This window comes from Pseudophryne corroboree, chromosome 10 (genome assembly GCF_028390025.1).
Source record: "Pseudophryne corroboree isolate aPseCor3 chromosome 10, aPseCor3.hap2, whole genome shotgun sequence".
In the NCBI taxonomy this organism is placed as follows: domain Eukaryota; kingdom Metazoa; phylum Chordata; class Amphibia; order Anura; family Myobatrachidae; genus Pseudophryne; species Pseudophryne corroboree.
The window spans coordinates 333528587-333543625 of NC_086453.1; positions in this window are offsets into that span (position 1 = coordinate 333528587).

A 15039-nucleotide genomic window follows, 5' to 3' on the forward strand; every position below is an offset into this window, starting at 1 on the left:
ATCCAGCTACCTAATTTCACCTCTTTTTCTTCTTTGCATCATGTGCTGTTTGGGGACTAGTTTTTGAATAGTGCCATCGTGTCTTTAACTGCAGTGCACTCCTATATGGGCCAGGATTTTGTGCTGCACACTTGTGTCGCTTAGTTTAGTCATGCAGCCACCTCGTGAAACTTTTAGGCCTAAAAACAATATTGTGAGGTGTTCAGAATAGAATGGAAATTAGTCGAAATTAATGTTATTGAGGTTAATAATACCGTAGGAGCAAAAATACCCCCAAATTCTGTGATTTTAGCTGTTTTTATGTTGTTGTTTTAAATCATCCAGATCCAAATTCAAAACCAAAACAGGAAAGGGTGGTTTGGCAAAACCAAACCAAAACATGAAAGTGGAATTAGAACCAAAACACAAAAAGTGTCAGCAACACATCTCTAATACACACACACACACACACACACTAATATACCTGTATATGGAGGCAGAACGGCACTCATAGAGACTGGTAAACCATAGAAAATCAGTACAGGATGCTGTAGCTGGATACAATGGAGCGCCTATGCGCTACATTGTATCTCTACAGTGCGCAGCCTGACTGACAGCTCAGGCGCGCACAACCAATCAGGAGAGTGCCATGATGTGGCGCTCCCTGATTGGCTGAAGGGACCTTCTTTGACAGCAGTCACGGGGGGTTCCGCCAGTTGGGGAAAGGGGTCCCATGTGTAAACATGGGACCCCTTTCAGTGTGTGGTCCTGGTTTTTCATTTTTTGATTTTGCCAAGTACATGGATTACAAACAGAAGAGGACCGATCTACAATGGATTGTTGTGAGTATAATTTTATTTACAGGTACACCGTGGATTCTACGTGGAGACGGGGACCAACTCTTCGTGTCAACATAGGTAAGTATGTGTGTATGTAGGTGTGCATGTATGTAATAAAGTTATACTATCACGGTGTGTGTGTATTTTTATTTGGGTATTTTTTTTGTAGTAGAACTACAGGTATCAGCGGGCCAGTTTTCCCCCCGCATGTTGGTACTTGTGGTTCTCCAAGTACCAGCTTGCGGGGAGGCTTGCTGGGACTTGTAGTATTGCTACAAAAAACAATTATTCTTATTCTTACACAGAAGGCTATCAGCCCCCCATCCGCCAGCCCATGGATGGGGGGGGACAGCCTCGGGCTTCACCCCTGGCCCGTGGGTGGCTGGAGGGGGGGACCCCTTGATTTAATGGGTCCCCACTCCTCCAGGGTACCCCGGCCAGTGGTGACTAGTTGGTGATTTAATGCCAGGGCCGCAGGGACCAATATAAAAATGTCCCCCGGCTGTGGCATTATCTCGCTGACTAGTGGAGCCCAGTGCTGGTGGTAAAAATACGGGGGACCCCTATGCTTTCTGTCCCCCATATTTTTGGCACCAGGACCAGGCGCAGAGCCCGTGCTGGTTATTAAAATATGGGGGAACCCCTGTCAATTTTTTCCCCCGTATTTTTACAACCAGGACCGGCTCAAAGAGCCCGAGGCTGGTTATGCTTAGGAGGGGGGACCCCATGCAAGTTTTTCTCCTGATTTTTTTTAAAACTTTCACACCCCTTCCCACTGATAAACATGCACGGATCTCACTGATCCGTGCATGCCTATCAGAACACGGTAAAAAAAAGCAGGTCTATTTTAAAACTGCTTTTTTTTACGATTTGTATTTTTTCACGGCAGTGTTTGGCTATTGCCGGCAGTGTTTGTGAATTCGAATTTTTAGTAAATTACCGAGTTGTATAAAATAACAGGCGTATTTGACCGATGGTGTATTCATTCGTATTTTTTTTTTTGCCTTCCAAAAAAATACGAATGCCCTCATCACTGCTGAGATTTGCGTTTAGTAAATTCCCGAGATGATACTTTGATAAAAAAACACCAACTTGGTCAAAATCGGGAGCTTAGTAAATATACCCCCATGAGTCTCTCATTGGATTATTGAGTTTTTTAAAGAAATGTTTTCCTCTATTTACAAATTTAGCTATTACATTAAGTTTGACATAAAATATTTAAAACATTGCAAGGGAAATTTTACAACCATTAGTTTTGGTTCTAAACCAAAACCGGTTGTTACCAACAGACATTGACAGCATTTACTGTAGCTGTCAAAAATCTGACTATTTAATATCTGTCAGCTTTCAGCTTCAATTGAAAACCAACATATATCAGCCAGTTTCTGCAGCTTTAAAACTCATCAGTTTTGTTCTTTAAGTTTCACTTTGAAATGTAAAAAAAAAAATGTTTAAAATAAAATGCATGGTGTCCCCCCTAAAAACAGTAACCAGCATGGCTTGGTATGGTACAATAGGGAAAAAACTAGAGATGTGCAGTGGGCAATTTCAGGTTTTGTGTTTTGGTTGTGGATCTGGATCCTCGCTCGTGTTTTGGATCTGGATTGGTTTTGCCAAAACCACCTTTTCGGGTTTTGGTTTTAGATCCGGATGACTTTTTTTTAAAAAGACAAAAACGGCTTAAATCACATAATTTGGGGGTTATTTTGATCCTACGGTATTTTTATCCTCAATAACATTCATTTCCACTAATTTCCAGTCTATTCTGAACAGCTCACACCTCACAATATTGTTTTTAGGCCAAAAGGTTGCACTGAAGTAGCTGGATGACTTTGCTAAGCGACACAAGTGTGCGGCATAAACACCTGGCCCATCTAGGAGTGGCACTGCAGTGGCAGACAGGATGGCAGTTATAAAAACTAGACCCCAAACAGCTCATTATACAAAGAAGAAAAAGAGGTGCAATGAGGTAGCTGGATGACTTTGCTAAGCGACACAAGTGAGCGGCACAAACACCTGGCCCATCTAGGAGTGGCACTGCAGTGTCAGACATGATGGCAGCTTTAAAAAATAGTCCCCAAATAGCACATCATGCAAAGAAGAAAAAGAGATGCAATGAGGTAGCTGGATAACTTTGCTAAATGACATAAGTGTGCGGCACAAACACCTGGCCCATCTAGGAGTGGCACTGCAGTGTCAGACAGGATGGCACTTATAAAAACTAGGCCCTAAAGAGCACATAATGCAATGAAGAAAAAGAGGTGCCACAAGGTCACTGGATGACTAAGCTAAGCTACACAAGTGTGCGGCACAAACACTTGGCCCATCTAGGAGTGGCACTGCAGTGTCATACAGGATGGTAGATTTAAAAAAAGGCCTCAAACAGCACATCAGGTAAAGAATAAAAAGAGGTGCAATGAAGTAGCTGGATGGCTAAGCTAAGCGACACAAGTATGCATCACAAACACCTGGCCCATCTAGGAGTAGTACTGCAGTGGCAGACAGGATGGCAGATTTAAAAAAATAGGCCCCAAACAGCACATCAAGCAATGAAGAAAAAAAGGTGCAATGAGGTAGCTGGATGACTTTGCTAAGCGACACAAATGTGCGGCACAAACACCTGCCCCATCTAGGAGTGGCACGCAGTGGCTGAATGTCGGAAGTGGTCCACAATTTATCGGGCTACCGACAGCATATCCAGCATGCCCCTGTCATTTTTTAAAATATTCTGCAGCACCAAATTAATTGTATGTGCAAAACATGGGGAGTGCAGGAATTTGCCCAGATGTAATAATGGCACAATATTGGTGGACTTATTCAGCAGTACCCCTGATCTTATACGGCAGTACCCTTGGACTTATACAGCAGTACCCCTGAACTTATGTGGCAGTACCTCTGAACTTATACGGCAGTACACTTGAACTGGACTTATATGGCAGTACCCCTGAACTTATATGGCAGTACCCCTGAACTTATATGGCAGTACCCTTGAACTTATACAGCATTACCACTGGACTTATCCGGCAGCACCCCTGGACTTATCCGGCAGGAACACTGGACTTATATGGCAGTACCCCAGGACTTATATGGCAGTACCCCTGGACTTACACGGCAGCACTCCTGGACTAATAATGCAGTACCACTGTACTTATACGTCAGTACACCTGGACTTATAAGTCAGAATCCTGGACTTTTACGGCAGTACCCCTGAACTTATATGGCAGTACAACTGGACTTCTACGGCAGTACAACTTGACTTATACGGCAGTAGCACTGGACTTATACGCAGTACCCCTGAACTTATATTGCAGTACCACTGGACTTATATGGCTGCACCACTGGACTGGACTTATACAGCAGTACCACTGGACTTATATGGCTGCACCACTGGACTGGACTTATACAGCAGTACCACTGGACTTATATGACAGTACCACTGGACTTATACGGTAGTACCACTGGACTAATACAGCAGTACCCCTGAACTTAAACGACAGTACCACTGGACTTATACGGCAGTACCATTAAACTTATATGGCAGTACCAAAGGACTTATACAGCAGTACCCCTGAACTTATATGGCAGTATCCTTTAACGTATATGGCTGCACCACTGGACTGGACCTATACAGCAGTACTACTGGACTTATACGGCAGTAGACCCCTAACAGTTGAGAGGAGCATTTATATTTAATTTTTTCCTTTCCTCTTTCCTTTTAAATATATAATATTGTATCTATCTTGTCATTTAATATCCACAGTGATGATATCACTTAGATTTATTCCGTTCTATGTAAAATCGATAATTAGCTATATAAGATAATGTGTTCATTACCCCTGTGAGTGCGTTTTTGTAATTGGAAGATCCTCTTAAAATATCCTCCAAAAAAAATACCTTCAGAACATTGATGTTAGTTAATTGCCTTAATGATCATCCAGAAGATATAATTTAATCGGCTTTAGTGAAGCCTCTTTGGCCTATTGGTTTAATGCAAATGTATCACTTATGTGATTTTTGGGTTAAAATTTTTATAAATATTAATTAATAAATGTGTAAAAGGTCAATAGCTATGTTAGTATAAACATAAATACTGTATGTGGCTGTCGGAATAGGTGATTAATCTGAGATGAGTACAATTATATTGTTCCAAACTGCTCATTTTAGCAATAAATATTACACTTTTCTATAGTAACATTTTAAAGCTTATGTCCCGTATATTGCATCCAATAATTCCGTTTCAAGTAATTTTGGGAAGGTTTCAATGTTAGGTATCTAAAATGAATATGTCTAGTAACTAACTGGTCATGGTCATTACGTTGTTTTAAAATATTAAAATGTTAGCCATGTGTTATCGTTCACAACCTGATGTATGGTCATTAAGCTTATTGGTATAGACTATATTTATTTACTGTAGCCTAATGACATGTGTATTAGAGTAAAATATATCCGGTATTCTATATGTATTTATTATTATTTTTTATACTTATACTTTTATTTCATAGTGTTTGCCAGTGGTCTCTTAAAAAGATGTAGCATCTGCGGAGCAATGAGCTCCAGATTGGCAGCATAATCATTGATCCAAAACAGGTGTGTGAAATTTACCATATAAAAGGACCCCTCTAAGCAACAGGAGTACTACCTATCGATAAAGTCACAGGAAGTGACGAAACGCATCTAGGACTCTCTTTTTTCAACCAGTGTAGAACCAGACGATCTCATTACAAGCTAACACTCGGTTACAGCTGCTTGTACTGAACATCCCGTGGCTAGCATTACGAGCTGCTACCAACATCTAAACCGGTAACATTGTGGGCTACGAGTCTCGAACATCTGTGCCACAAATTGACTAGCAAGCTCCCAGCTGTGAATGCAACATACAGCAATAGATCCCTTTGTCAGCTTTACGAGTTTGGAATTACTGTCATCCTTTTAGGTGCGGCGGCTCTCACCAGCGCCCGACCATTGCTAAGCAACGGTCCCGGCGCGTCACGTCCGTTGTGCCTCCTCCGGATCCCCGCACAGCACCTGGCAACGGGAGGACACTGCACGCGGAGAGCCGCCGGGTCCTTGGCAACGGGGATGCCGGGCTTGGACAGCCTTTCCCGTTGCCAGGCAATTAATCTACCACCTGACACCTTTGGTTGTGCAGCAGGGCAGCTGCACGACATCAGTATATTAGGTTCTCTGCATTGATTGGGGAGATTCCTGTTATATTCTCCCTCACTGCCTGACACTAACACCGGTGATAGCTTCTTGTGAGCCGTTTCTTGTCCAGAAGCCTTGTCTGATCCTGCAATCCACAGTCCTGGGCTAGTATTTACTAAAAATCCGAGTTTGGACGATTTGTGTTTTTTTTTCTAAGTTCCAATCCGGGAATTCACTAAGCAGAAAACTCGGCAGTGTCTGGTCTATTCGTAATGGTTTGATTGGCAAAGTTCTGAAATACGAATGAATAGACCATCGGTCAAACGCGGCTGTTATTTCCTACATAACGGGCATTCACTATACATTCGTATTTGGGTGTTAGTCTCTGAGTGCTCAAGTGCGGGTCTATTTTTTTTTTTTATTCGTTAAAAAAAGCAGCAAAAAAATAGACCTGCTTTTTCCAGTCGAGTTTGGATAACCATGCACGGATCAGTGAGATCTGTGCATGGTTATCTATGGGAAAGGGTCTGCTTAGTGTAAAAACAGGAAAAAAAATTGCGTGGGGTACCCCCTCCTAAGCACAACCAGCATCGGGCTCTTTGAGACGGTCCTAGTTGAAAAAATATGGGGGAAAAATTGACAGGGGTTCCCCATATTTGATCAACCAGCACCGGGCTCTGCTCCTGGTGTAAAAAATACGGGGGACAAAAAGCGTAGGGGTCCCCTGTATTTTTTTGAACCACCACCGGGCTCCACTAGTCAGAGAGATAATGCCACAGCCGGGGGACACTTTTATATAGGTCCCTGCGGCCCTGGCATTAAATCACTAACTAGTCACCCCTGGCCAGGGTACCCTGGAGGAGTGGGGACCCATTAAATCAAGGGGTCCCCCCCTCCAGCCACCCACGGGCCAGGGGTGAAGCCCGAGGCTGTCCCCCCATCCATGGGCTGCGGATAGGGGGCTGATAGCCAAGTGTAAAATAAAAGAATATTGTTTTTTGCACAAGAACTACAAGTCCCTGCAAGCCTCCCCCGCAAGCTGGTACTTGGAGAACCACAAGTACCAGCATGCGGGGGTTAAACGGGCCCGCTGGTACCTATAGTTCTTCTGCAAAAAAAATATCCAAATAAAAACAGGACACACACACCTTGAAAGTACAACTTTATTACATACATTCCGACACACACATACTTACCTATGTTCACATGCTGACTCGGCCCACGTCTCGACGGCGATTACAGGGTACCTGAAAATAAAATTATACTCGCCTCGTACTTGGCAAAACAAAAAAACGGAAACCCGACCACGCACTGAAAGGGGTCCCATGTTTACACATGGGACCCCTTTCCCCGACTGCCAGGACCCCCCCTGACTCCTATCAAAGAGGGTCCCTTCAGCCAATCAGGGAACGCCACGTCGTGGCACTCTCCTGATTGGCTGTGTGCTCCTGTAGTGTCTGTGAGGCAGCACACGGCAGAGATACAATGTAGTGCATAGGCGCTCCATTGTAGCCAATGGTGGGAACTTTGCGGTCAGCGGTGAGGTTACTTTCGGTCAACCGCTGACCGCAAAGTTCCGAGGTCTCTGCTCGGGCTATCCTCGCCAGTATACGACGGTGTCGTGTAGGCGTGTGGACAGCATAATCTTTGGTTGTTATTTATCCTGGCGGCTGAGCCGCACACACTTTTGTTTAAGTTCTGTAGTGCTCCTCACTCTGTTTCAGTTTTAAGTTAGAGGTTCCCCTTGTTATTGCCCCATCTCAGTTTACGCCTTGTCTCCAACTAAGACCGGGGGGCATCGTAGTTGGGCGGACTTAATCCGCCCTTCAAACGCGGCTGCCATGGGCCCAAGCAGACATAGTCTCGCAGGTATGACTGACCACGAGAGTGAGACAACGGAGTCAGGGCTCTTTAGGGGAAACTGCTGAACGTTATCCTAACTACAGCATCATGTTTATGTGCTTAGGGTTATACTTTCAGTTCTAGCACAGTGAACGTTTCACATCCATCCAGCAAAAGCTGCTCCTGAGGACGCTTGGGAGTCACCACCTCCTCACATCTTGGAACAGGTCCCAAACATTGGTATATAGTGAGTAGCAGTCTGGAGTGTGTATATATATATATATATAACACCAGCAAGTACAAAGGGTCATTGTTTTAGGGATCATCAGTGAGCAAATTTATAAAGCTTAAAGTCGGGATCACAATTTAATTTAATACCAGTTTATTCCAGTCTCCAAACGGCCACTAATACCTGCAAGTCATTTGATTTATTAACTATTGGTACAGCTACATACCAGATACATACAATAAGGAACTGCAAAAATTAGCAACAGATTAGCAATTGCTGAAATTTACAGTCTGCTACAAAACTTATTGTTACATATATTTGTATCTTTTGTGCTGCCTGTGATATTTAGGTTTTTATTTGTATTTGAATTTTAATTAATAAATTGTTACCTTTTTAACCAACCACTGGCAATTCAGATTGTTTAATTATGGTTCTCTAGCATGACCCTAACTCTGTATACAGTACTGCAGTAAAAGTCCAGTGGTACTGCCATATAAGTCCAGTCCAGTGGTGCTGCCTTGTAAGTTCAGGGGTTCGGCCATATAAGCACAGGGGTACTGCCTTATAATTTCAGGGGTACTGTCAAATAAGTCCACATATACTGCTGTAGAAGTCCAGTTTTACTGCCATATAAGTCCAGTGGAACTGACGTATAAGTCCAGGAGTATTGCCATATAAGTCAAGTGGTACTGCTGTATAGGTCCAGTCCTGTGGTGCAGCCATATACGTTCAAGGATACTGCCATATAAGTTCAGGGGTACTGCCGTATAAGTCCATTGATACTGCCGTATAAGTTTAAGGGTACTGCTGTATAAGTCCAGTGGAACTGTCGTATAAGTTCAGGGGTACTGCCGTATAAGTCCATTGATACTGCCGTATAAGTTTAAGGGTACTGCTGTATAAGTCCAGTGGTACTGTCGTATAAGTTCAGGGGTACTGCTGTCTTAGTCCAGTGATACTACCGTATAAGTCCAGTGGTACTGCTGTATAAGTCCAGTACAGTGGTGCAGCCGTGTAAGTCCAGTGGTACTGCCGTATAATAAAAACTACTCGTTTCCGGATGGTGATCCCTCAATGTGTTAACTCAATAAAGGCTATATTGCCTGTAACACAGTGTCTGTGTCTGTTTATTAGTATTGTCCTGAAAATTACTTTTTTAGCGGGTACAACAGGCTGGCAGTATTCTTGCTTGTCCTTTTGCAACAATTTCAAATATGTTTTATACAATATAGACACTTTTGCTGCTCTTATAAATGTTGCTGGCTTTATTCCAAGGATATGTTTCTAATCTTGCATGCAGGGAAAATAGTTCCTCCACTAATTATCCTTGATTGATGTGAGGCTTGCAGATATATTCTTACCTGCTATAGCTATTGTATTATTCAGAAGATGTCTTTCCCACCATATCTAGTGTATTATTTCAACAGCTATAAGCAATCCATAAGCCTGTATGTATAAACCATCCAATTCCATCCCATCTGAGTAATTATGATTTTATGTAGCCGCACACAACACTGTTCTTTTTCATTATAGTTCCTCAGTATCCCTATTATTTCCCATTCATTTATTGTTCTATTGGGAATAATGTTTATTTTAAATGGTGATTTGATTATATGTATTAAGATCACAGCATTATATGACTTTATATGCTGTGATCTTGGATAGTGCAGGAGAACACTGAGAGCCGGCCGCCCGTCTTAATACCGCTGGCCGCACTGAGCTCAGCGTGTGTGCGGGCTGACGTCGGGATTCCCAGCTCTCTCTCTCCGTCTGATGGCTTCACACACGAAGCCGCTGCCGGCAGCGGAGATAATGAGAGGGAGCAGTCTCAGGTCTATTATAAATCTCAGTGGCAGGACAACACCATTCAAATACAATTATTGAGGGATCACCACCCGGAAACGAGTAGTTTTTATTATCACATACTGTTTTTCTCATTCACACTATATTTTAATATTTCACCAATTCCTTAAATTTTAATGTATATCCAATAAAGAATAGAAATTTTAAGTAAACAAATAGTGGCTGAGTGCGTCCAAAAAAATGCTTCTTTTTTCTTTGGTAGCTTCATATGAGTCTAGGACTCAAAAGCATTTGGAGGGCACCTGCGTACAGGGTTATATAGGGTTGAGAAAACCCAAAATATTTTCAGTAACGCAGAAGGCACCACAATATATTTGAATAGTATACACAAGAAAATTATAGTTAAAATACCGGTGCGGGATTACACAAACTATATGTACTGCCGTATAAGTCCAGTGCTACTGCCGTAGAAGTCCAGTGCTACTGCCGTAGAAGTCCAGTGCTACTGCCGTAGAAGTCCAGTGCTACTGCCGTAGAAGTCCAGTGCTACTGCCGTAGAAGTCCAGTGCTACTGCCGTAGAAGTCCAGTGCTACTGCCGTAGAAGTCCAGTGCTACTGCCGTAGAAGTCCAGTGGTACTGGCGTAGAAGTCCAGTGGTACTGGCGTAGAAGTCCAGTGGTACTGGCGTAGAAGTCCAGTGGTACTGGCGTAGAAGTCCAGTGGTACTGGCGTAGAAGTCCAGTGGTACTGCAGTATAAGTCCAGTTGTACTGCAGTATAAGTCCAGGGGTACTGCCTTATAAGTCCAGGGGTACTGCCTTATAAGTCCAGGGGTACTGCCGTATAAGTCCAGGGGTACTGCCGTATAAGTCCAGTGGTACTGCCGTATAAGTCCAGTGGTGCAGCTGCAAAAGTTCAGGGGTACTGCCATAAAAGTCCAGTGTTACTGCCGTATAATTCCAGTGGTGAATCTGTATAAGTTCAGGGGTACTGCCATATAAGTCCAGTCCAAGGGTACTGCCATATAAGTTCAGAGGTACTGCCACATAAGTTCAGGGGTACTTCCATATAAGTGCTCTGGTACTGCCGTATAAGTCCTGGGGTACTGCCCTATAAGTCCAGTGGTGCAGCCGTATAAGTTTAGTGGTACTGCTGTATAAGTGCACCAGTATTGTGCCATTATTACATCTGGGCAAATTCCAGCATGCCCCATGTTTTGCACATGCAATTTATTTGGATAATTACACATGTACACTGATACATCTTTACAGGTTATTTCGCCAGGCTATTGTTATCTGTGTAGAGCTTATATGTGCTTTTTATTTAGTTATCTTTTTAAGATTATTTATTAAACACCGGTGTATAGCTAGGGAGCACGTAGTCTACGGACTAAAATATTTATATTTATTAATGTTTAAAAATTTAGTAACATCAGCAATTCTGATATGTTTTATATTTGGGGTTTATTTATATGCACAGGTCACGGAACGCACAACAGGGGGGAGAAGAACTGCGTATATATACACATATTTATTTACCAATTTATACTTTTTTTATATAAATTAGTAATGGAAGGTACCAGCCCATGGGATATGGGTATTTACACATTTGTTTTTTAACTTTACATATATGTTTTACACTTGTTTTGCTTCCGGGTGGTGTTTTACTCACAATTATAGACACATTATATCTTTAGTTAACTTTGAGTAAAACACCACCCGGAAGCAGCCCACGGCCGTTCCACCTTAGGCCCTGAGGAAGCCTAAGGTGGAACGGCCGTGGGCTGCTTCCGGGTGGTGTTTTACTCAAAGTTAACTAAAGATATAATGTGTCTATAATTGTATTTGAATGGTGTTGTCCTGCCACTGAGATTTATAATAGACCTGAGACTGCTCCCTCTCATTATCTCCGCTGCCGGCAGCGGCTTCGTGTGTGAAGCCGTCAGACGGAGAGAGAGAGCGGGGAATCCCGACGTCAGCCCGCACACACGCTGAGCTCAGTGCGGCCAGCGGTATTAAGACGGGCGGCCGGCTCTCTGTGTTCTCCTGCACTATCCAAGATCACAGCATATAAAGTCATATAATGCTGTGATCTTAATACATATAATCAAATCACCATTTAAAATAAACATTATTACCAATAGAACAATAAATGAATGGGAAATAATAGGGATACTGAGGAACTATAATGAAAAAGAACAGTGTTGTGTGCGGCTACATAAAATCATAATTACTCAGATGGGATGGAATTGGATGGTTTATACATACAGGCTTATGGATTGCTTATAGCTGTTGAGATAATACACTAGATATGGTGGGAAAGACATCTTCTGAATAATACAATAGCTATAGCAGGTAAGAATATATCTGCAAGCCTCACATCAATCAAGGATAATTAGTGGAGGAACTATTTTCCCTGCATGCAAGATTAGAAACATATCCTTGGAATAAAGCCAGCAACATTTATAAGAGCAGCAAAAGTGTCTATATTGTATAAAAACATATTTGAAATTGTTGCAAAAGGACAAGCAAGAATACTGTCAGCCTGTTGTACCCGCTAAAAAAGTAATTTTCAGGTCAATACTAATAAACAGACACGGACACTGTGTTACAGGCAATATAGCCTTTATTGAGTTAACACATTGAGGGATCACCACCCGGAAACGAGTAGTTTTTATTATCACATACTGTTTTTCTCATTCACACTATATTTTAATATTTCACCAATTCCTTAAATTTTAATGTATATCCAATAAAGAATAGAAATTTTAAGTAAACAAATAGTGGCTGAGTGCGTCCAAAAAAATGCTTCTTTTTTCTTTGGTAGCTTCATATGAGTCTAGGACTCAAAAGCATTTGGAGGGCACCTGCGTACAGGGTTATATAGGGTTGAGAAAACCCAAAATATTTTCAGTAACGCAGAAGGCACCACAATATATTTGAATAGTATACACAAGAAAATTATAGTTAAAATACCGGTGCGGGATTACACAAACTATATGTACTGCCGTATAAGTCCAGTGCTACTGCCGTAGAAGTCCAGTGCTACTGCCGTAGAAGTCCAGTGCTACTGCCGTAGAAGTCCAGTGCTACTGCCGTAGAAGTCCAGTGCTACTGCCGTAGAAGTCCAGTGCTACTGCCGTAGAAGTCCAGTGCTACTGCCGTAGAAGTCCAGTGCTACTGCCGTAGAAGTCCAGAAGTACTGCCGTATAAGTCCAGTGTAACTGCCGTATAAGTCCAGTGTTACTGCCGTATAAGTCCAGTGGTGCAGCTGCAAAAGTTCAGGGGTACTGCCATAAAAGTCCAGTGTTACTGCCGTATAATTCCAGTGGTGAATCTGTATAAGTTCAGGGGTACTGCCATATAAGTTCAGGGGTACTGCCATATAAGTCCAGTCCAAGGGTACTGCCATATAAGTTCAGAGGTACTGCCACATAAGTTCAGGGGTACTTCCATATAAGTGCTCTGGTACTGCCGTATAAGTCCTGGGGTACTGCCCTATAAGTCCAGTGGTGCAGCCGTATAAGTTTAGTGGTACTGCTGTATAAGTGCACCAGTATTGTGCCATTATTACATCTGGGCAAATTCCAGCATGCCCCATGTTTTGCACATGCAATTTATTTGGATAATTACACATGTACACTGATACATCTTTACAGGTTATTTCGCCAGGCTATTGTTATCTGTGTAGAGCTTATATGTGCTTTTTATTTAGTTATCTTTTTAAGATTATTTATTAAACACCGGTGTATAGCTAGGGAGCACGTAGTCTACGGACTAAAATATTTATATTTATTAATGTTTAAAAATTTTGTAACATCAGCAATTCTGATATGTTTTATATTTGGGGTTTATTTATATGCACAGGTCACGGAACGCACAACAGGGGGGAGAAGAACTGCGTATATATACACATATTTATTTACCAATTTATACTTTTTTTTATATAAATTAGTAATGGAAGGTACCAGCCCATGGGATATAGGTATTTACACATTTGTTTTTTAACTTTACATATATGTTTTACACTTGTTTTTAGAGATTTTATAGAGTGTCACGTGGTTTGTTCATTTACAAACTATGGCATGTTATATCAGAATAAGGGCTATTATTACTGGGAAGATTTCTATTGTTGACTTTGTAAGGTAACACTGCAGATGTTCTCTTATTGCTGTGCGACTGGTGGCTTGTGCATAATCATGGTATTTTGTTACCGGGGCAACACGGCCGGGACCCGTGACGTCACTTCCGGCGGAAGTGGTCACTCCGGGTGGGCGGATGACGGGCCCGGACCGGCACGGCCAGCGGCAGCCAGGCATGGGGAAGACGCCAGGGGGTTAGTGCACATATAAAGGGTGATGTTTTTGCACTGTATTGTTATCCTGATGAAGGGGTGAAGTACCCCGAAACGTTGATTGTTTCACTGCAGTTTTTGCACTCGATTCACTTTGCTGCTTGAAGTCTCTGAGTGCCGCCTCGTTTTTAACGGATGGAGATATATATATATATATATATATATGTCCCAAGTAGGTCTGGCACTCCATACAGCAATGGCAACCACCGGTGTGCCTTTACCAAAGATGCATATGGATACAGGTGCAATCTATAGAAAGCAGGCACGGCACTCCCGGATTGATGAATAAAATAGCAGTTTACTTCAACGTTTCGAGGACTATATCCCCGTCTTCAGGAAGCAGTATAAAAAGAATAATGAAAAAGACAAACCTTATATCCCGGTGAACATCCCCACCGCGGGCGCCAGAGACAGGTCGCGTGGTCCGGGATAACGTGCGGTGCATCAGAATGACGTCCCTCGCACTCATTACCCGGCGTTGTCATGCCAACGCTAGACGCTCTCCCGCTCCGATCGTCAGCGTGGGAGCTGAAAAAAATAAACAAACACACCATTAACACTGATACGAGGAGACATAGAAATAATAGTAACAATTTTGAACAATTCATATATAATAAAGTTACTGTGCATTAGCAGCAATGAAATTACCAAAAAGGAACAGACACTTAAACCAAAAAGTACTATCAAAGTGCTTATAGTAATTACATACAACGTCTAGATGGAAATATTCATTCACATTAAAGAAGCATTTTCAGACCGATATTGTAGATTAATTATATGAACGCATTCCAAGTGATACGCTCATTAAGACCCATAGATGACACAGTACCAAGTCTGAAAATCCAGGAAG